Consider the following 22,627-nt stretch of genomic DNA (forward strand, 5'->3'; position numbering starts at 1 on the left):
TTTGTAAACATATATTTTGATGAGGTCTTGAAGATATCATGTTTCATTCCTTTAGGAAATCCAGAATTGCAATATTTACAATGCACTATTAGAAATGGTTCAGTATTTTCAAATTTTTCTATTATTTTCTAGACCACAGTACGCTGCACAAAATTAATTTCAGATATTCTCTTCTTATTGGGCTTGATTTGTAATAACAGATTTTTTTTCAATTGAATATTTGCAACAGGTAAAGCATCTTTTCTTCCAGTGGTCCTACATCTGCTGGCTTTGGTTGCTCAACCAGCTATCCTGAATCCTGTCAATAGATGATCTGGAACTCCAAAAGCTAGCGTGATCCTTGTTGACCTGGGTGATTACTAATGTGGTATGGGTTTCTGTAAATTGTCATCTCACCATATTATTTCTGAGAGAGATATTCTTTGTCCAGCAAGATGAGACCTGTCAAGTTTGAACTTCTGGTATAGCTCTCATCTTTTTCAGAGCACATAAATTGCACAAAAAGTTAGTGCTTCACTGCGGATAATAATACTGGCACACTGGATGCCATACCAAAAATCTTGGATAGTACTTAGAAGTCTGTGTATTGTCAAAATTTCCATTTGTCAATTGAAAAAGCCACAGTGCTGGGATATGCACATATATTATGCTTACATATTATGAAATCCTAGGTTCTTGGGAAGAACTTGATGAATATGAAAGCCAACACCAGCTAAAGAATTGACAGCTGTGATGTCATATTTCTATGGTTATAAAAACACGTGGATAAGAATTCCAAATTCTGTCTAAACATCTGATTATCTGGCTGATTAATCATAATAACGATAACACCTGTCTATCCCAAATCCTTGGGAAGGTCTCAATAGATGGATAAAAATGCCAAATCCAATATAAACATCTGGCTGACTATGAGACCAACCATAATAATACATACCACCAGCACTGACAAAATCATCATCAGTTGCAAAAGGCAGCATTGGTTAGAACAGTTTACATCCTGCAACAATACTTTTAACACCCATAAGCAACAACATCTGCATATCCCTGGTGTTTGGGAAGGGCTTGATAGATAGAAATGTCAAATCCAGTCTAAACATCTGGCTGTTTATGCAGCCAACAACAATAATAAATATTTTCTCAATATTGTGCAAAATTGCATTATGGTTCTTGTCCAATTGCATAGTGATGATCTGGATATTGCTATTCAGAAGTTTCATGAATGCTCAATTCAAATTTACACTATTTTATTAATTTGGGGATGTTTGAGAATGGGATTATTATTCATTCTTGGGCACCAGGGTGTTATGTATGGTGGCTTTTCTGTATTTTAATCTTTGTAAGCTACATAGAGTCACTTTTCTGAGATGGGTAGCTATATAAATCATATATAAATTAATTTAGGATTATAGTAAATGAACAAATTTAGAATCATTCTCTTCAGCAGCAGATAAGGAATGTCTTCCACATAAAATTGCACAAGTGTTTGAAAGCATATCCCATGTCTTCTTTTCCTTTCCTAACTACATATTTTCTTTAGTAATTTCTAACCAAAGTTATTCTCTCTATTACTGTCCATCTTTATTGACCTCTTCTATTCTATGAAGGGACGCAGTGGCTCAGTGGCTACGATACTGAGCTTATTGATCAGAAAGGTTGGCAGTTCAGCTGTTCGAATCCCTAGCACTGCATAACAGAGTGCGCTCCCGTTACTTGTCCCAGCTTCTGCCAACCTAGCAGTTTGAAAGCATCTAAAAGTGCAAGTAGAAAAAATAGGAACCACCTTTAGTGGGAAGGTAGCAGTGTTCTATGTGCCTTTGGCATTTAGTCACGCCAGCCACATGACCATGGAGACGATAGTGCTGCTCTTCAGCTTTGAAACGGAGATGAGTACCTTCTCCTAGAGTCGGGAATGACTAGTACATATGTGCGAGGCGAACCTTTACCTTTATTCTATGAAGTTCCAGATGATCTCTGATTACTATAAAACAGTGAGTTCATAATTATCAAATACAAGGTGTGTATCAAATCTGAACTGGCTCATAACCCAACTCAGAAGTCAATTCAACGATAATAACTGGCAGTTTGGCAATTTCTATTGATGGACTTTTCAACTTCCTTCACCACCAGAATATTCCCAACACATCAAAAACTTAATACCTTAGATACCTTAGAAACCCAAAAAAGCTCTGTTCAAGTTTCTCATTAAATATAATAATAGTAAATAGCAATTGAATCTATTTATGTGTTACTAGCTATTTCAGCCACTAATGTCCAATGTTGAATGTTTCTGTTATTTGTCTATCACTTGTAAGTGGAACTCATAGAAACCTATCTTTCAGGGATGGATAATGGACTTATGGAAATGGTTATCTGTATAAAGCAGAACCCTAAAAAGCCTGAAAATGAACAGTAACATCAAGTTAACTGTGTATAAAAGAAAAGGTTGAAATTTGAGTTCCCTTGGGCTTTATCATCACAAAATGGCCCCAAGAATTCACAGCCACAACATTTAAGTTATGTGTTCATACTTTTGATTCATTGGAAGTTTGATGAGTTGATGCAGCTAGAATCCATGTTATACTACATGTATCTTTCCCACCTTTAATGACATGCAGGATGGTAAATTTGATACTTATTAACAACTTCCACCCCCAACATTAAGTATTTGAAGATATTTCTTCTCCTTTGTATTGAGCTTTAAACTTATGGTTATTAATTGCTAAGGTTATAACTGGTGCACCATCCCATGGCTCACCAGACCATTGATCAATAACTTGAGCTGCCAAGGAAATTCAAAGTAAGAGCTTCTGCAACTCAGGCAACTATCATATACAATCACTTGCTTTTATATTTGCAGTTTAAAAACAAAAACAAACAAACGCCAGAGCATCCAAGCCATTGTTTGCTGATCTCAAAATTATTGTTCAGCCTAGCAGAAAACTACACAAGAGATAAATATACTGAACTGCGGGCAAGCAATTTTATAGTTACAAAAGTGAAAAATTACAGTTTGATTTTCATCCCTTTCTATTTTTTCTTATTAAAAAGGAAGTAATACAGTATACCTCATAATAACATCAAAAATCCACACTACCACACCATGTACTTTCCCCCTCTGAACTAGAACAATTTGTTGTTGTTTTTTAGAATTCACAATGGTACTTTGCTTACAATTAATCACATACATGGATATTAATGTGATCTGAAAATAGGGTCTCTAAGTTATGCTAACATGAAGGCTGTAGTTGCGTCTTGTTTTCTTTTGCAGAAAGAAGGTGGGTGGATGGAAGTACAAACTGATTCATCTTTTACCTGCCAACTGCTCAATAAAAATATCTCCAACTCCCAAGCTTCAGTGTTTTTCTGAGACAATCTCCTATTCTTTTAAAGAGTTGTATAAGAGGAGGTTCCCCCCCCAATCTGACAATGTCCCAGAAGAGGGTAGGTAGGTAGAATTGACCTACCTTTAGTTCTACTGACTCCTTTCGCTTCCTTATAACATAAGAACATGTAATAAAATATTTTGGATATTTAATACTGTGGCTTTATTTATACTTTTAATTTGCTATTTTTATAATTTGGTTCTTAGAAAGCAGCATTTGAAGCAAATGTGGTCCATTTTTCTACACATTTATGGTTCGATTATGTAGTCATAACTATTAGGATGTCATGTGATACAGAAGAAAGTTTGATCCTCTTTTCCTGTAGTTTGCCTGATCTGTCTGTCTGTCTGTCTGCCTGCCTGCCTACCTACCTACCTACCTACCTACCTACCTACCTACCTACCTACCTACCTACCTTCCTACCACCATGAACCAAGGCAATATTATCAGAATATAAACATTAAGGCAAAATAAAGTAAAGTAAAATAAAATAATAAACAAATAAAATAATAAACAAAGCAATACAATATAATACGATATGATACGATACGATACGATACGATACGATACGATACGATACAATACAATACAATACAATACAATAAAATACAATCAGTGTCAAAGTCACTGGGATAAAACCAAGCCAAGTCAAGTCCAACCTGATCCGGTCTGACCCAACCCATCCCAACCCAACTCACAATAAAATAATCTCAGTTTGAATTCAAGGCAAACCAACAGGTGTTATTGTGATCCAATTGCATGTTGCAATGATATAGAGAAGTAGAATATGGAAAATTCTTTATTAAATGAAGAGAAAGACAAGAGTTGTGCACAAAAAAATTAAAAGATGTTTTACTAATTAAACAAAGGCCTCTGACTATGTAGACTACAGTAAATTATGAATAGTTCCTTAAAAGGTGGCCTGAAGAATTTGCATGATTAACAAGACACAACACTCACTGTAAAACATAGAGCTAAATAGTTCAGCATTGGAAAAGAAGTGCAGCAACTTTACATAAAATATAATGATTTCCCCTGTCTGATCCTTGGGGTTTGTGTATAGTGTTAATCTCTGTTTCTTAGTCGTGGGAGTCAGCATTGTCTGAAGACATTTCCATGAACATGTGGTTGGATGACTATATGCTGAAGCACATATAATGCTATTTTTCAGGCCTGTAGTTATGTTCCTTTTAGGATCTTTGGCCTGCCACACTTTCTATTATTTCATTATGCTGTTTCATTAGTGTAGTAATTGGGAGGGGGAATAGAAAGGAGTAGAATTGTGGAATGTGTTGTTGTCATTCCTTTTTAGAAGCCCAAGGTCATCTTTTGTCTCTGCACCTTGACACCTGACCGGAACCAGTGGGATGGAGATGCCAGTGTGGAAGAAGAAGATTAGACCATGTGAAGGATTTATGGGTGTGGGGATAAGATCATGAACTTTCAACTGGGTGGAATCCCAGGAAGTTTTTCAGATTTGGGATTCCACAGTTCATTGCTAACATGTCTGACTTATTAAATTGGAATTTTAAGGATAGTTTTGCCTTGGACACTGATTTAATTCTGCATGATGTTTGGAATGCTGACATTATCCCAAATCTCTCTCTAAAATAAATCACCAGCACCCCGGCACGGGGGCTGGTGAGGGGGTGTTGATTTCCCAATGCTGACCAGGTCAACGTCAAATATCAGTGAACAATTAAGAGAAAGCTTTTTGAGATAAGAAGCTGAGATGAGACGCTTCTCTACATCTCTCCCAAGCAGCAAAGGAATTTGTGGGAGAGGGAAATTTCAGATAAGTAGCATCTGGGAAGATGTGACCAGAGGAGGAAAATAATTCACCGCACGGAGGGAGAATGAAAGTCCCCTATCAACTTGAGCAACTAAAGGTGAGTGCATGCTCCCCCTCCTTACCCCCAGCTTGAAAGCAAGGCTTGGAAAGAAAAAAAAATGGAGTGGAAATTTTGACCCCTTCCAAACAGTGATAAATGAAATGACCCATTACTCTGCAACTGAGTTGAAGACAGATTCCCTATCAAAATGGGAAATTCAACCCAGCCAGCAAGAAGGGATTTGGCCAGCATGTTTCACTTGTCAGCCACCGGAAATTGGGCTGCAGCTTGTGAATGAAACACCACCAAATTGGGTTTTCTTCCCAGAGTATGGATGGAAAAGATGCCAGTGGGCAACTCCTTGGCCATCAGCATGGGAAAATCCTCCAAGCCAGCAGAAGGGGCCTTGGCACACAACCCTCCCTGCCAGCCTTGTTGGTTGAACTGCAACCTGTGAATCAGGAACCCCCGGGATGGGTCTTAACCCCAGGTCATGGACGGAAGGGATGTCAGTGGGCACCTGCCCTCCCTCAGCAGATGGCACTATGGCAGATAACTGGGCAGTGGCCAACTGAAGGATTGACCTCCCCACCAGTTCCAGTCTCCCCTGCAATGCCCCAACAGGTTGTTACCCCATTTCCTACAGAGAAGAGTTCTCAACAATGGAAGAAGGGATGAATGAGGGGAAAGCTGCAGGATGGATGGCAGGATAATGTGATGAGACGGTTCCTAAGTTTAGAGATGTAACTAGATTCCTTTCCTCATGGGGGTCAAGAAAATGCCACCATTGCTGTCAACTTGGCCACAGAGCGTCAGAGTGCTTGGCTCCAGCCCCAATGCGACAAACGTGCACATCAAGTGCCACGGCAGTAAAGAGAAGGTCCCAGATACCAACCAACTCTGGAAGAGGATCCCCTACCTAAGGTGATGAAAAGGTGATGAAAAGTCCTACCAATGGGGAGGCCTCGGAGGAGAGAAATGCCAAAGACCAATCACCACGGCGGTAAACAGAAGGCCCCAGATGCTACCACAGAAGAGTCATCTGGGCCAACAACCTCTGGAAGAGGATCCCCAACTTAAGGTGATGAAGATCCTACAAAGGGGGAGGCTTGGAAGAGGAAAAGGGCAAACAACCTCTGGAAGAGGATCCCCAACCTATGGTGACGAAGAGTTATACCACTGGGGAGACCTTGGAAAAGGAAAATGCTGAAGATGACCCAATGGTGAATGCATCCATCCGCCCCTTTGCCTTCCAAGTCAACCTCCAAGTACCTGAGATGGGGGTGGAAGGGGAAGTTGAAGCAGTTGTGGGCACCGATTGCACTCAATGCTTAATCAGCATGTCATTGTCGAGCAACTAGGCATATGCACAAGACCTCTAGCCTGTCCCATTTGGGTTGAGCAGGTAGATGGAACGCTAATTGGAGGGGCCCCAGCCACGCTAATAACTGAACTGGTGAAATTAAAAGTGGGCCGCCACTATGAACTTCTCAGATTCATTGTGGCTCCAGAGATGCCAGAAAAAATAATCTTGGGGCTTGCCTGGCTTGACAAGTGGAAGCCTACAATAAAGTGGGAAGACGGTGGTAGGAAATTGATGATTGCGTTTGGGTTGCTACCACCAGTGGAGGAAAAGGGCCAGTCAGGGATGATTGAACCCAAGAGCACAGAACCTGCAGCACTTGGAGCAGAGACCAGAAACCCAGAGGTCCAACAAGTACCAAAAAACTTGTTGGGGGATGTTTTGTTGAGAAAACCGCAGTACAACAGTAACCGAAGCCAGGAGAAGCTGATGACAGCTATGAAATTGGCGCTCCCAACAGACGAGTGACTCAACAATAACCAGGAAATCCTAACGATGGAAAATGGATTAGCCTGGAAGGGGTCCAAACTCTATGTTCTTGCAGTGTTGAGGCTGGAAGTTCTACAGCAAAGTCATGAGGCGGAACTGGGAAGCCATTTTGGATTCCTAAAAAGGCTCAACCTCGCCAGGCATCAATTTTGGTGGCCAAAGATGGAATCAGAGGTGGAAGATTACATTAAAAGCTGTGCTATTTGTGCAACGATGAAACCACTGCCAGAGAAGTCCCCTGGACTGCTACAACAAGTGGACAGCCCTAACCGATCATGGAAAGAGGTCGCAATGGACTTCATCGTGGAACTCCCTGACAGCAGTGGAAACAGAGTAATCTGGACAGTTATTGATTTGGTTTCCAAGCAGGCGCACTTCATCACTTGCTCAGGGTTGCCGTCCGCCAAGAAATTAGCGAAAATGTTTGTGAAACACATTTATTGCCTGCACAAATTGCCCAACAGGATCATTTCAGACCACGGACTCCAGTTCACAGCCACGTTTTGGAGAGAGGTCCTGAGATCCATTGGGTCCACACAAGAACTCAGCTCAGAGGTTCATCCCAGCATGAACTGCGCAGCGGAGAGAGCCAATGCGGTGGTGGAACAATACATCTGGTGTTCTGTGGACTATTAGCAAGACAACTGGTTGGACTTGCTACCCTTAGCCAAAGTGGCATACAACGATGCGGTCCATAGTAGCATGGGATTAATGGCTTTCCAGATTACCAGTGGCATGGAATTTGTTACCATGCCTGAGCTGCCTAGAGAACCTCCCTCCTCCGTGTCTTTGAATGAATGGATGGACACACTAAAGAAAGGTTGGGAAAATATGAAGAAGACACTAGCAGATGTGACAGAAGCCTACAAGAAGCAAGCTGATAAACATCGCTCGCTGCAAAACTCCTTCCATGTGGGGGTCAAAGTTTTTGTATCTACTAAATACATGAGATTAAGAATGCCTAGCAAGGAATTTGGTCCAAAATTTCTAGGTCCATTCCCAATAGTGAAGATAGTTAACCCAGTTAGAGTTCGACTCAGTCTACCCAGAAGTCTAGGGAAAATTGGCCCAGAATTTCATTGTAGCTCGTTGAAACCAGTAATTGGGTCTAGCATAAGAGCATCCACCCAAGATTTCTCTCCTCCTGTAGTGATAGAAGAGGAAACACAATCTGAGGTGGAAAAATCGTAGACTCCAGGCTGAATAGGGGTCGCTTACAGTACTTAGTGCATTGGAAGGGTTAACCTTTGTCTGAAGCTACTTGGGTGAACAATTGGAACCTAAAAGTGGAGAAGTTAGTAAAACAATTCCATGAGAAGTTTCCCGATAAGCCAAAGGGTCCCCCTGGGGTGGGGGGAGAGGTGGTTAATTTTGTTATGTTAACTTTTATGTTATTCTCTTTTCAGGAAACATTTTTTCTTCTGAGGAGAGGCCGCCTGTCAGGACTGTAGTTATGTTCCTTTTAGGATCTTTGGCCTGCCACACTTTCTATTATTTCATTATGTTGTTTCATTAGTGTAGTAATTGGGAGGGGGAATAGAAAGGAGTAGAATTGTGGAATGTGTTGTTGTCATTCCTTTTTAGAAGCCCAAGGTCATTTTTGGTCTCTGCACCTTGACACCTGACCGGAACCAGTGGGGTGCAGATGCCAGCGTGGAAGAAGAAGATTGGACCATGTGATGGATTTATGGGTGTGGGGATAAGATCATGAACTTTCAACTGGGTGGAATCCCAGGAAGTTTTTCAGATTTGGGATTCCACAGTTCATTGCCAACATGTCTGACTTATTAAATTGGAACTTTAAGGATAGTTTTGCCTTGGACTCTGATTTAATTCTGCATGATATTTGGAATGCTGACAGCTATTACCTTCTCACTTAAGTGGTACCTATTTATTTACTCACATTTGCATGTGTTTGAACTGCTAAGTTGCAGGAGCTGGGGCACATAATGGAATGTGACCCCATTGTGCTTGAACCTGGGTTAGGGTTAGCTTCCCAGATGACAAGCACAGCATCTTTAACTGTTGGGCCATTGTGTCCCTTCGCAAGTTTACATGTTGTCCTCTTATTTACTTGAGATACACAAAAAAAATTTTTAGCCTAGAAGAAATATAAATCAGAATTAAAATTGCTGGAAGAAATATTAGCAATCTCAGCTAGGGTATGAATACCGGTTTCATGGTCGGAATTGAGGAAGACTTAAAATGTTTTTTCTGAAAGTGAAAGAAAAGAATGTAAAAGCCAATGTACAGCTCAATATTAAAAACAAAGTCTAAGATTATATCAACTGAATACAAATAGAGAAAAAAGGGGGAGATACTAACAGACTTGACTTTCTTAAACTTAACAAAATGTTCAGACAGTGAAAGAGTTGATATTTGGTAGAAAAGCTATGACAATAGACAACATATTAAACTCCAGAGACATCAACAACAATTGCACATATTGTCAAATCCATGATTTTTACAACTGTAATATAATGGCTGTCAAAGATACACTGGAGAAAACCGTTGATAACATCCTGGACTGAGAAAAGGAGGGAGAAAAAACCACTACCAGACTGCTCACTGGAAGCCATAACAATGGATGTATTTTAGAGATATAATGTGAAGGTAAGAGTCACTGGAAAATAACTCAGTGTTTGGAAAAATTGAAAGTAATTGAAAAAGAAGTTCGTGGAAGACAAGATATCTAGGTACCATCACTGATGACATCAGCATGAACTCTAAGAAACAGTTACTGCCAAACAGTCCTGTAAAACAAATTACATAAACTCATGAAGATTGGAAGTGATCAAACAACTGAACAAGTAAATACTAGATTTGGAAGAAGAAAACTCTTTATATCCTGAAATTATTAAGATAAAAATAGTTATGTGAGAGAGTTAATGCAAAAAACCCACACATTCTCTGCTTTGATTGAAGAAAAATATGTCTATCTTGAGCACTGTAGCATGGTTTCCATTTTATAATAGTTTAGGATTGTGTTCGTTTCGAACCTTGCAATTAGGAATCATACTGCTGAAAGAAAAACACAGTTGAATTTGATTTTTGACAGGACAATATCTGTATGAGCCTAATTGTGCTTTCTTTTTGGATCAACAGTTTTTCAGTAAACAACCTCACATGTGGAGACAGCTTATTCTTTTACAATTTGTAATTAAGGAATATGAACTGAGTCTTTACAGTTCTTTATATTTGGTTTCTCATCTGTTAACCTCTTCTGAAGCTACTGAATCTAGCATTTCCTAATATAAATATATAAATGTTTAATTTTACTAGCTTTGTCATTTTCATCTTTATAATATTGCTGTGAGGTAGGAGTTTATTTCCCCTATTTTACAAATGAAAAAATTAGCCAAAACATTCATTTTCTAACTTTTCACAATCAGTCTATCTTAGAAATATTTTTACATTATTCTAATTTGTTAGGTTCACACATCATATTAAACTATGAACTACTGATTAATGTAACAGTCTTAAGCTTTGTGATGATGGTTAGAATATTTAGAGATTCAATAGTATGTAACCTATAATAATAATTGTAGTATGAGCTGTGGTGGTGCAATGGTTAGAATGCAATACTGCAGGCTACTTCTGCTAATTGCTGGCTGCCAACAGTTTGGCAATTTGAGTCTCACTGGCTCAAGGTTGACTCAGCCTTCCATCTTTTTGAGGTCTGTAAAGTGAAAACCCAGATTGTTGGAGTAATATGCTGATTCTGTAAACCGCTTAGAGTGCTGCAAAGCCCTGAGAAGCGGTATATAAGTCTAGGCACTATTGCCATTGCTAATTCTTCCACAATTTCAGCCATGGTAGACAATTCCAATTATAAAACATTAGTGTAATTTACCAAAAGGAAAACCTGTGAGATACTTAAACATCCTGGTCTCTGCCTCTGCTTCCAGAAAGAGCCACACTTTACTCAGATTGCACAGAGGAGCTTATCTCTTATTCTCAAATTCTAGTCTCAATTTCTCCTTTTTTTATTCTCACACACATCCCAGTAGTGCTCAAAATATTTGAAACCAAGTATTTAGCCCAGCTCCTTTTATGTTCAAGTTTTTCTCACCCTTTCAACGACCACAATGAGTTTCTAATGGTCTCCTATGTCTTGACACAGGAAACCAGAGTCTGGATGGACATTGTCCACTATCGGCTCTATAACCTAAAAGAGGTATGATGGTTCAGCAGTTATACACTCTGAGTTTGTCAGCTGAAAAGCTGACAGCCCAGGTTCAAAACATGAACACCATATGGTGGGCTGAGCTCCTGTTATTTGCCCTAGCTCCTGCCTACCTAGCAATTCAAAAGCATAGAAATGAGAGCAGATAAATGGGTACCACTTTGGTGGGAAGACATGCTGGCCACATGATCACAGAAGTGACTTTGGACAAAGTCGGCTCCCTTGGCTAAGAAACGGAGGTGAGCACTGCCCCCTAGAGTTGGACATGACTGGATAGGGGAAACCTTTACCTGTGTAGCCTAATAGCTTCGCCTCCTTTGACTTTGCAGAGAATTTGCCAGTCTTCTGTGGAATAAGATCTTAGCTCTGGATTTTTTTCCTCTTTACATGCCCTGACTATGGGATAGGATTGGACAAAATGTTATATAATGCATAATGGATGCATATCAATAGATTTGTATAGTCTCCCAAAATATTTTATCCTGGAACTACTTCAGTAGATGGTCTCCCTCCCCTGGTTCCTTGTCAATAACAATTGTAAGTGTCAAGCCACAGAAGGGCTTTTATTTTGGCTCTGTTATTCTTGAAAGCAAATATAAGAAACTCCCTTTCGTAGAGAGACAGTGCCCATATGCCACCGGACAGGTTGAAGCTCTAACACATGTCCTCCTCTACTTCCCCTTTTACCATGGCGATCTTACTACTAGGTTTTTGCAGAACTATCCAGGCTGCTATTTGTATACTTCTTGATTCTTTTCAAATGACAATGTGGAGCATTGCAAAATGTTGTGCATCTTACAAAACAGGATGGATTCTGGCCCAGCTAGATAGCTATTTACATTCAGGTAGCTTGTAGTTAATGCTTTGCCAACTTCAGGATGTTGATAGAGTTCCAGGCTTCATAGCCGTATATATTTATTCAGGGTCTGGAATGGTGTTATATATGAATGTATGACCACCCTGCTTGTCTTAGAGAAATGTGTCTGTGTGTGGGCTCATACACATTTTAAAAAGAGCAATCTGAAACAGCTATTTTTATCCCAATGTTTTAATTCTAAATTTTAACCTATAATTCTTAATTTCTATTTTATAATTAGATGACTCTTAGTGCTTATTAGCTATTTTCTCCCTTTAATTGAGCACTAATTTAAGCTATTTTATGGCACAGGATTTTATGTACTCAGTTGTTTTGTGCAGTTTCATATTTTTCTGTTTTGTATAGCTTTCTATTGTTCACTTTCAGCACTTAGGCTTCTAGTCTGCACTAGTTTTCCTCTAGTTTGAAAGATTGATTCTATGACATCTACTCTTAGTGACCACATAGATGGATTTTCTCCATAATTATCTGCCCCGAACCTGGATCTTCAGCTCTTTCAATGGTGCACTGATCACAATTGTAATTGAGTCTATTCACCTTGCTGCTGGTTTAATTTAATTTAATTTAATTAAACATAATTAATTTAATTTATTGTGTATATACAGTATATTGATCTTAGACTGCAATAATAAATGATATGACTTGATTTGAATCATTTTACTCCTGCAGGGTGATCTTTACCATCTGGGGATTGTTCCTATTAGTCTGCTGCAGATCCTGGTGGCTGCTTAGGGTTGCCAAAGCTTGAATTGGGTTATATGTCTATGACCTCTGACAGGAAATCTATGGGAGGAAAATTTTACACTTTACTTGGGGTTGCCCTTGAAGAGTATTTTGAAGATTCAACTGGTATAAAATGCAGCAGTGTAGGCAACTAGAATGGCCATTACACCTCTGTTCCATGAGTTGCCTTAGTTGTCAGTTTGCTTCTGAGTCCAATACAAGGTGCTGCTTTTGATTTTTTAAAGTGCTTCATGGCATGGGGCCAGATTACTTGAGGGACCACCTTCACACAATTATATCTTCCTGTCCCATTAGGTCTCTGCTATGTGTCTTGTCTGCTAAGGACCTTGGAGGTAGACTTTTCTGCTGTGAATTCCATCTTGTAGAATATTATTTCCCCCAAAATAAGATTGGCCCCATTGCCCGCATCCTTCTGGAAGTCCCTTAAAAATGGTTGGGAAATCCCTTAATGGGGTGGGATGGTGGGTGGATGGATGATAGCCAGGCAGGCAGGCAAACTATAGGGGGAAAATATGTTTTATTTTGAAAGTAGAAATTATTGAAATAAAGTATAATGAGTTAAGGCAACATGAAAGCTATCAACTATGGTTTATAGGTCATTGTGCCAGAATTCAGCAACATGCTGAGACCAAATCAAGCCAATTAACGCAAAGCTTAACACACAAAGGGAATCCAGATGGATATAACTGTAATACATAGATGCAAACATAGTAAGTGAAACAAATCAAGGTTAAGGCAGAGAAAAACATGGTGGTAGAATTAACAAAGAGCAAAGCATTGGAGGACAAGTATCAGAGTAATGAAAAAAAGCAGAAAACAATCAGAGACAATATAAAACCTGCAGCCAATGCTCAATATTTTTTAATTTATTTATTTATTTACAATAGTTATATATTTCCCCACTATAAATGGACTCTTGGAAGGGTACAAGAAATTCAAAGAGAAGTACTAAAACACAGACAGACACAGACAGACAAACACACACACACACATGTGTTTATGTATGTATGTATGTAAGCATACACACACATGTTTGTATGTGTGTATGTCTGTGTGTGTTTTAGTACACCTCTTTGTATACACACACATATATAAAATGAACATCAACAGTAAAAAATGTATCCAAACCACTGTTTAATTTAGCTAAGGAACAAACACTCACCAGAACAATGTTGCTTGGACTTATTTTTCAAATACCTGTAGAGGTGGAGCCATTCAAACCTGAAGAAGGAGAGTGCTATATATACAGCTATATACAGGCTATAACTGAGAAAGCCTGTTGCTGTTCCATATTCCAGGAATCACACAACAAAGAGGCGGGGGGACAGCAAATCAAAAGCAAGAAGCAAATGTCAGTATAATCCTTTAATTAAAAGACGAATGAAAGAGTCCAATGGAAGCAAATACTTGTAGCTCAGGATTGAAAAGTTGAGTCCTTGGTGCTCTCTGAGTTTGGTAGTTTTCTTATAGATGCTTCATTATCCAACTAGGTAACATCTTCGGTGTTGAAAGTGGTTTGTTCTCTATTTATGTATAGTCTGATTATATATAGTGGCTTGCCCTATCAGTGTTGATGGAAGTGTTTTTTCTTCTTCTTGGTCATATCTAGATTAAGCTGTTATAACAGTACAACAGTAAACAACAACAATCAAGGAACTGCCAAGAACAACACTCTTTGCAAGAAAGATAGGAAAAGCCATTGCATATAAACAGACAGCAAACCCCACTCCTTTCGAGCACTGAAGATGTTACCTAAGTGGGGAATGAAAAGTCTGCAAATAAAGAAGCAGACTCAGAGAACACCAAAGATTCCACAGATAAAGAGTTACTGCTTCTCCAAAGGTCCACTTTTTGTACTTATGAAGCGAACTGGAAAGAACAAGCAAATTCATGCTAGGAGGATTATACTGATAGTAAAATTTAAAATAAAATGTGAAAACTGGGCATATCAGAAAGTGGAGAAGAGGAGATTCTATAGTAAATAACTGGTGAGTATATAATTGTTCAAGCAAAGTCTGGAGAAATTTAGAAGTACTTAGTTAAAGATCAAAGCAATCTTATTATTCTGCTAAGTAGTTCTGGCTTTTCCCACTCTGTGTTTAAAAATGTGTCTGACTAAGCAGGTCAGAATAATAACAAATATAACTCCAAAGCCTTATATGAACACTGAAAAAGAAACAAAAAAAGAAAGAAAATTGCCACTACGGAATTAAAGTCAATGTAGAAAAAAAAAGATAAAAATGCAGATAAAAAATTAAAACAATGGGATGTCAAGTAAATGGTATTATTTACTCAATTTACTAAATTTTCAGTAAATATATTATGTTATATACCACCAGCACTATAAAAATAATCTTTGTGGAGAGAAAATAGAGTTTAATGAACTGCTATTGCCGCTATTAAAAAAAACTTAAACAATAAGTTTATAGAAGCATACACACAAAAGAAAGATTGGGTTAGACCAGGGGTGTCCAAACTTGGCAACTTTAAGACTTGTGGACTTCAACTCCCAGAATTCTGGGAGTTGAAGTCCACAAGTCTTAAAGTTGCCAAGTTTGGACACCCCTGGGTTAGACCAAAACAGAACAGTAGCTACCATCAGTACAAAAAGAGGATAGAGTAGGGTTGTCACATGCTGGCCCCAATTCCCTGCCTGGTTTAGCGAAGGGGAAAAAAGTCCCGATATGTCACATGACACTGCTGTGACAGTGCGAGTTTGACACCCCTGGGATAGAGCATCACATTACTAGTAGTATCAATTTATTAATAACAGCTATAGTACAGTAGTCCTCAACTTTTAGCAGTTCATTTAGTCACCATTTGAAGTTACAACGGCACTGAAAAAATGACTTATGACTGTCTTTTACACTTACGACCGTTGTAGCAGTCCCATGATCATGTGATCAAAAGTCAGATGCTTGGCAACTAGTTCATACTTATGACTATTGCTGTGATCCAAAGTCATGTGATCAACCTTTTGCAACCTTTGGATAAGCAAAAGCAATGGGGAAGCCAGATGCACTTAACAACCATGGTACTAACTTATCAACTGCAGTGATTCACTTAAAAACTGTGGCAAGAAATGCTATAAAATGGGGCAAAACTCCCTTAACAAATGTCTCACTTAACGATAGAATTTTTGGGCTCAATTGTGGTTGTAAGTCGAGGACTACCTGCAAGCGTTGATAAACAAGCAAGGAAGAAACCGAACTAAGAACATATTTCTCAAACAGACTGGAAAGTGTGATCAAAGCCATAAAAGATAATAGTGGACCTCAGACTGAACAGGCTCATTGTACATTTTGAAAGATCTATAATGCATTTGGAGAAAGCAGAAATAGATGAATGCAAAACATAGCTTATCAAGGACATTGCAAAAGTAAGCAATGAGAGCTGTCCAGAAGGAGACTTCTAGTTTCTCAAGACCAATTGTTTTTCTCGTCCCACAAATTCCACACCTATCCATGACCAGAATTTCTATTGCAGGGCTCTTCCAAATGGATGCATATTTTTGATGCTGTGGGAATTTGTAGAGGGAAAATTTACTGCATTTGTTGCTGTTGTTTGTGTTATGAAATGACACACCAGATGCAATACAATGAGTTTATAAAACTTAATATGAGACTAAAGAAAATAAACGGAGCAGTAGCTGACACAGTGTAATAATAATAATTAACATTTGAATGGCACTTAAGAGAGCGAAGAACACTTCACATTCATTAACTCGGTAATCTTACAGCAGGCTTAAAGGTAAGTCAATACTATTATCCCCATATTGCTGCTGGGGGACTGAAGCTGAGAGAGAGGCACTTCTCAAGACTATTTATCAAGGAAGCTACACAGCAAAAGTGGGATTTCTTTAAGGTAAAATGGAAAATATGAATTATACAGAAAGATGTTTAATAAAGTACAAAATAGTGGAGCAGTGAAGAAAATCAGCAAAAGTAACTGAGCAAGTCAAGCTAAATATGTAGTCAATAAAATGCAACCATTTGTAGAATTCTTTGTAGAAGAATTCTTTATTGGCCAAGTGTGATTGGACACACAAGGAATTTGTCTTTGGTGCATCAGTGCACATAAAAGAAAAGATACATTTGTCACGAATCATAAGGTCAACACTTAATGATAGTCATATGGTGCAAGTAAGCAATCAAATCATACTAGAAAACAATCAATATAAATTGTAAGGATACAAGCAACAAAGTTACGGTCATACAGTCATAGGTGAGAGGAAATGGGTGATAGGAGAAAGAATAATAAAATTATAGAGTTGGAATGGGCCTTGGAAGTCATTTAGTCCAATTCCGTGCTAAAGGCAGGAGTCTTCATACCATCTCAGATAAATGGTTGTACTTTTTGTTTCCTTGAAAATTTCCAGTGGTGAAATCCAATTCTGGGAAACAAGCTATTCCACTCTTTAATAGTTCTCAGTATCAGTTAATTTCACCTTATTTCTAGGTTGGATCTCTTTCTGATGAGTTTCCACCCATTGCTTCTTGTTCCTAGCTTCTGATATTATGGAGACTAAATCATCACCCTCTTAGTGACCCTTAAAGTACTGGAAGATTACTATCATGTCTCCACTCAGTCTTCTCTTCATTAGGCTAAAAATACTCAGTTTAGCCATTATTCATAGGATTTAACCTCCAGACCCCTTATATGCTTTGTTGCTCTTTTCTGCAAATGTCAGGCCCAGTCCAAGAATGGCATAGAACATTACACACTGAAGGCAGAATCTTGCCAGGCTAAATCTTTATTACTATCACCCTGATGGATATACCTTGAGAATTTCTAGAGTGTGGCTATCCTAAGTCTCGCCTGTCCCTATCCAGCTCCAACTTGTGTTGCTTCTTTTCTCTTTGCTCCTTGGAATGTGATTCCTCCTTCCTGAGAAATTGCCATTTCACTTTAGTGCATCATCCCAGTATTTCTAGTGCCTCGGCATTCTATGTAGTGACCAGATCTGGACACAATATTCCAAATGTAACCCAGTTAATATTAGAGTGCAGCCTCTTCAAACCTAATATCCTTCAGCAGTGCAACACTACCTAATCCAATTCAGGATCACAGTCATCAAGACATAATATTAATACAGCCCAGTGCTGTTAGGCTCTGTCTTGCTTTGTCAAACATCAACCTCCAAGGTTGAAATGTATTAGGTTAGATTATTTTTCTAAATATAAGGAAATTTGGGGCTTTGCCTAACTGATTCCAACTATCATTTGAAAAACAACCACAAACTCCTTCTCTTTCATTGAATACCTCTTGAACCAAAGTTGAGAATTAAACACTCCAATTTTACCTTGGACGAAGAGCTGTATGAGACGGTAAAAAATCTGCTCATTCATCTTTATATAACTTTATCTGGTCTTTAATTGCCTTGGTATGTAAAATAAAAATGGGGGGATGTTTTGCCAGGAATTGTTGCAAGGAAAAAAATTGTACCTGTCATAATGAATTTCACATTTATTTATTTTCCAATAATAATTTCAATATCTCACAATATCTGACACACAGCTGATGGCCTCACTTTTTTCTTTCTCCTTTTGTCCTTATATAACCTTGGAAAAGTTTAGTGAAATAGAGAGATGAGATTGCCTGCCCTTGATCCTCACTTTAACTACAGCTACATTTTAGTGCATTTACCGATGTACAAAATTATACTGTAAGAAGCTGCCCTTGGTACTAATTTATTATTAGCCCTTGGCATTAATTTATTATTGAAGTATAAACACTTGATTTCACTCTGAATTAGAGGATTGAATTTAAATTCAAATTAAATATACTTTCTATGCTATTAATTAAAGCTATGAGGAATCATTTTTGAGTTATTCTGAAAAGTTGTAGGATGGCTGTTCATACTTATCATGCAGGTTATCGGTATTTTACTTGATGCTGTCAGAGACTATGATATAGGAGCAGTCAAAAAAACCCATTGATTTACTCAATTGACTTGATGTGTGACCTCAGGTAAGTTATTTCACTTTTCTGGGTCAAGTTTTTCTCATTTCAAATGATGAGTGTAATGATGCTCTAACTATTACTGCTTCTGAAGAAGCCAAGTTAATTAATTTATAAGAGCTTTATAACTTTGAGATGAAAGGTATAAGAGTACATGGCTGGAAAGGTTTATACTGTACTCATGTGAACTCAAATCCTCTTTTAACTAGAAACTTTTATTTTATCTTGTTCTCAGCCAAACTGGATAGATCAGGCCAGGAAATAAACTCCATGGGAAAGCTAAAACTACTTTTATTTTATTGACATTGGCTATAATAACAAAGTGTTGAAAGTCTGATTACTCTCCTCCTCCTCCTCCCCCCCTTCCTCCTCCTCCTTCTCCTCCTCCCTACTTCACCCACTTCCACATATTGTTAGTCTGGGTTTAAAAACAGTTTCAGCCCCTTTTGCCTAGGGTAACATTTTCTGTATATTTCCATCAAAGTTCTTTTTTCTTATTCTCCAGGTGACTTTTGTTATAAAGTCAAGTCAAAATTCTTGACTTTGCAGCAAGTACTCTTATTATTCCTCAGATATTTCCTGGACTGAAATAGATCAGCCTTCATTAAAATCTCTCTATAAAGATATCTCTCTATGAAGATAATAATTGCCAGTTGCAGCTTGCACAGTGTCTATAAAATTAGCATTTACTTTGGCTAATATAGGATTTATTCTAAATTTTCAGATCTGTCACTGTAGGAGTTCAGAAAAATAAATAAATTAAATTTAACACAACCAGCCATTCACATGACATTGCTAACTAGTGACATTTTGTTCAGACGCACTAAATTGAACAATTTTGTCACCTCTATGAATTAGTTCTTAATACCTTAATTGATGACATTTTATCTCACACAATAAAAGGTATATATAAATATTGACCACATATGCGAGATCACAACTAAGGCCAATAAATCATACATATGTAACAACAGGTATCCACATGTAGACTATTTTCTGTTAGTTTTTCATCTTACATTAATAAGTATCCAAACTTTAAATAATGATTTAACCGTTTGAAACAAACTGTTCTGTCTACTGCTGAAGTTTGGAAAGTCGAGAGATAGAGTCAACATAGGCCTGAGTCAATGTCAGATGATTCACAAAGATACCAAGAATCTAAAACACAGTGCAAACACATCCACAGGATCTGACCTATGTCAAAACAATTAAAACAGTATTCACTATTTCAAAATAAGCTGTGCTCCTTCCATATGTACGTGCAAAGTCATAACACACTTGCAAAATAGGGAAAGCAGGACTTTGAGGAGAGGAGGAGGAATGCAAATATTCATAGTTTACTAAAAACAAATTCTCAGCCTATCATGTGAATAGACTAGAGGGGAAAAAGCAAATCCTTTAAAAAGTTCCTCAGGTTAATAACCTCAGTAATAAAGCAGGGCTAAGGACTCCTATTCCTTATTCATTCATTTTAATAAGATTTCTTAGTATTAGCCATACAACACACTGTTTAGATGGATATTGAATATGTTGCTCTTTCTATTTATATTAAAAAATATTTCTTAGTATTTTACTATTGCATTTAGAACAGTATAGAATTATTTGCGTTTACTTCTGTTGGATTGAGAAACTATCTACACATTTTACTTTGAATATTTTATCATCAGCTATTCTTAGAGCATAGAACATTTTTTTCTCGCTGTTGTCCTTTCTTAAGAAGGGTTATTAAATTGACAGCAGCTGGAATTCAAATGCCAACTTCATTTCATGGCTTCATATTTCCTTTGTCTGAAAGACATTAAGCTGACAGCATTAACCAGGTTCCTGGTTCATAAAGGGAAACTATGATAAACTCCAGTTTCCTTGCTTCTTTTCCTCTTTCTACAATGATCCTGTTAATGCCCTCATTTACTTTGCTAAAATTATTCCCAACATTCTATAAAATATTTTCATAGGTTTTTTTTTTAAAAAAAAAACTTCTAGTATCAGTAACAAATTAATATAGGATATGACAGGGTAGTTAGTCCTACTGAAAAAGTTTTTGCTTAGATCATGGCTTCTGATAAACTTAAAAGTCAAACTACGGTTGGATACTACAAAATACCTTCAATGGCTTAGAACCAATTTCTGCTTTAATTTACCATCTCTTCAGGTAGTATAATTCTGGCTTTTTACTACATCATATTTAACATAGTAAGTATAATTGTCAAACCATGGGTATCCTGAAAAAATACATTTCATTGCTTGCCGATCAGGAAATATAATTTGCCAATATGTTTTGCCAAAACACTATTAATATTTAATAGTAATTCTAATTGACAATGCAATTTGAAAAAAAATGTTTGATTATAGGACTGCAATCTTTTCCATGATTTTAATTTAATTTCCCTAGTATTATGCAGGGGTCACAGTAAAGTTGGTACAGGCAAGAAAGATTAAAGTTGTTAAACTAAATAACTAAATTTCAAGATACAGGGAGCAAGAACTGAGAGCAAGACTGTCCTTCCTATAAGTTAAGGATTCTGTGTTATAATTTAAACTTTCCTAAGTAGGTCAAATAATAGGAGTGGGGGATTGAATGAAGGGAAAAGAAAAGGCAAAGGCAGAGAATTAGCTCAGAAGCATATAAAAACTGCATATTTAAGGATATAAATGCATGACCAACACAAAAATATGGAATTGAATCATTTGGTTGACAAGAACTTCTAGTATATTGAGTTATATTATTTGATAACCAAGTTTGAAGTAATTCAGTGATCAGAACTACAGATATTAAAGGAAATTGGTGTGTGTTAGATATTCGGGTCAAAATCCTATATTTACAAGTCAAAGACAGGCCAATTGAATTGGGTAGGATTCAGTGGTGGGTTCCGGATCCTGTTGCAACCGGTACGGTGCAATGGGGCTGGGTGTCCACCACATGAACGCATGCAGCACGCACACACATGTGCCTGTGATTCTCCGCAACGCCTCTGCAATGCTCCAACTGCTCAGCGGAGCATTGCACAGGTGCCATATGCTCCATGCACGTGTGTGGAAGCCCCAAACAGCTCAAATACCGGTAAAGAGAGCGGGCGGGGAGGTGGGTCCTCCAGAGCACCATACCAGAATGGTACCCGGTGTTCCCGGCAGGCACCGGTACGCCCGTACCGGGACGTACTGGTCATAATCCACCACTGGTAGGATGTGTTTCTTAGTAGATACATCCACCTGGATTGCAAGATGAACTTGCTTTCAAAGGTACCTGCCGCACACTCTATGGAAACTTTTATTTTCCAAAGGAAAACAAAGGCGACACTAAGTAATTTTTCTTTTCAAAATGTCTAATTAAGTGATTGATTGATTTTTGATATCTTAAAAGGGGGCTTATTATTTCTGGTAATGCTTAGTAGTTTTAATGCCTTCTTTGCTATGTTTAATTGTTAAGACAGAGATAAGAGAAACTAAATGGAAAGGAGGATTGCACACCTATGTCATTAGTATGTTTGATAATTTCTCCTGTATCTTTGTTGATTAATAAGGAGAGGTGAAGAATTAGAGATCAGTTTATAGAAAACGGGGTGAGGTACAGAATGAAGAGGCATTTGGTTATGTTTAAAGAGAAAATAAATTTTTTATGTTGAATATACTTGCCGGGGATAAAGGGGGAAGCTTATTCTTATATTTCATTTTTTCTTTTCTTTTTTAGGGAGGTTTTGCACTTTTAAATTTTTTTTCTTTTCTCTTTTATGCATTATTTTAATAGGTTTTTGCATTTCTGTTATCTGTTTAATATAATCCTTAATAAAAGTA

General features: G+C 37.8%; 1 protein-coding gene across 1 annotated transcript in view; it reads right to left on the minus strand.

Moving 5' to 3' along the window:
* The window catches only part of LOC309388255 (contactin-4-like), a 588,970-nt gene that overhangs the window by 164,181 nt on the left and 402,162 nt on the right, over positions 1 to 22,627 (minus strand). The window lies entirely within an intron of this gene.

This window comes from Natrix helvetica, assembly GCF_964273705.1.
Source record: "Natrix helvetica genome assembly, chromosome: 1".
NCBI classification, from domain to species: Eukaryota; Metazoa; Chordata; class Lepidosauria; order Squamata; family Natricidae; genus Natrix; species Natrix helvetica.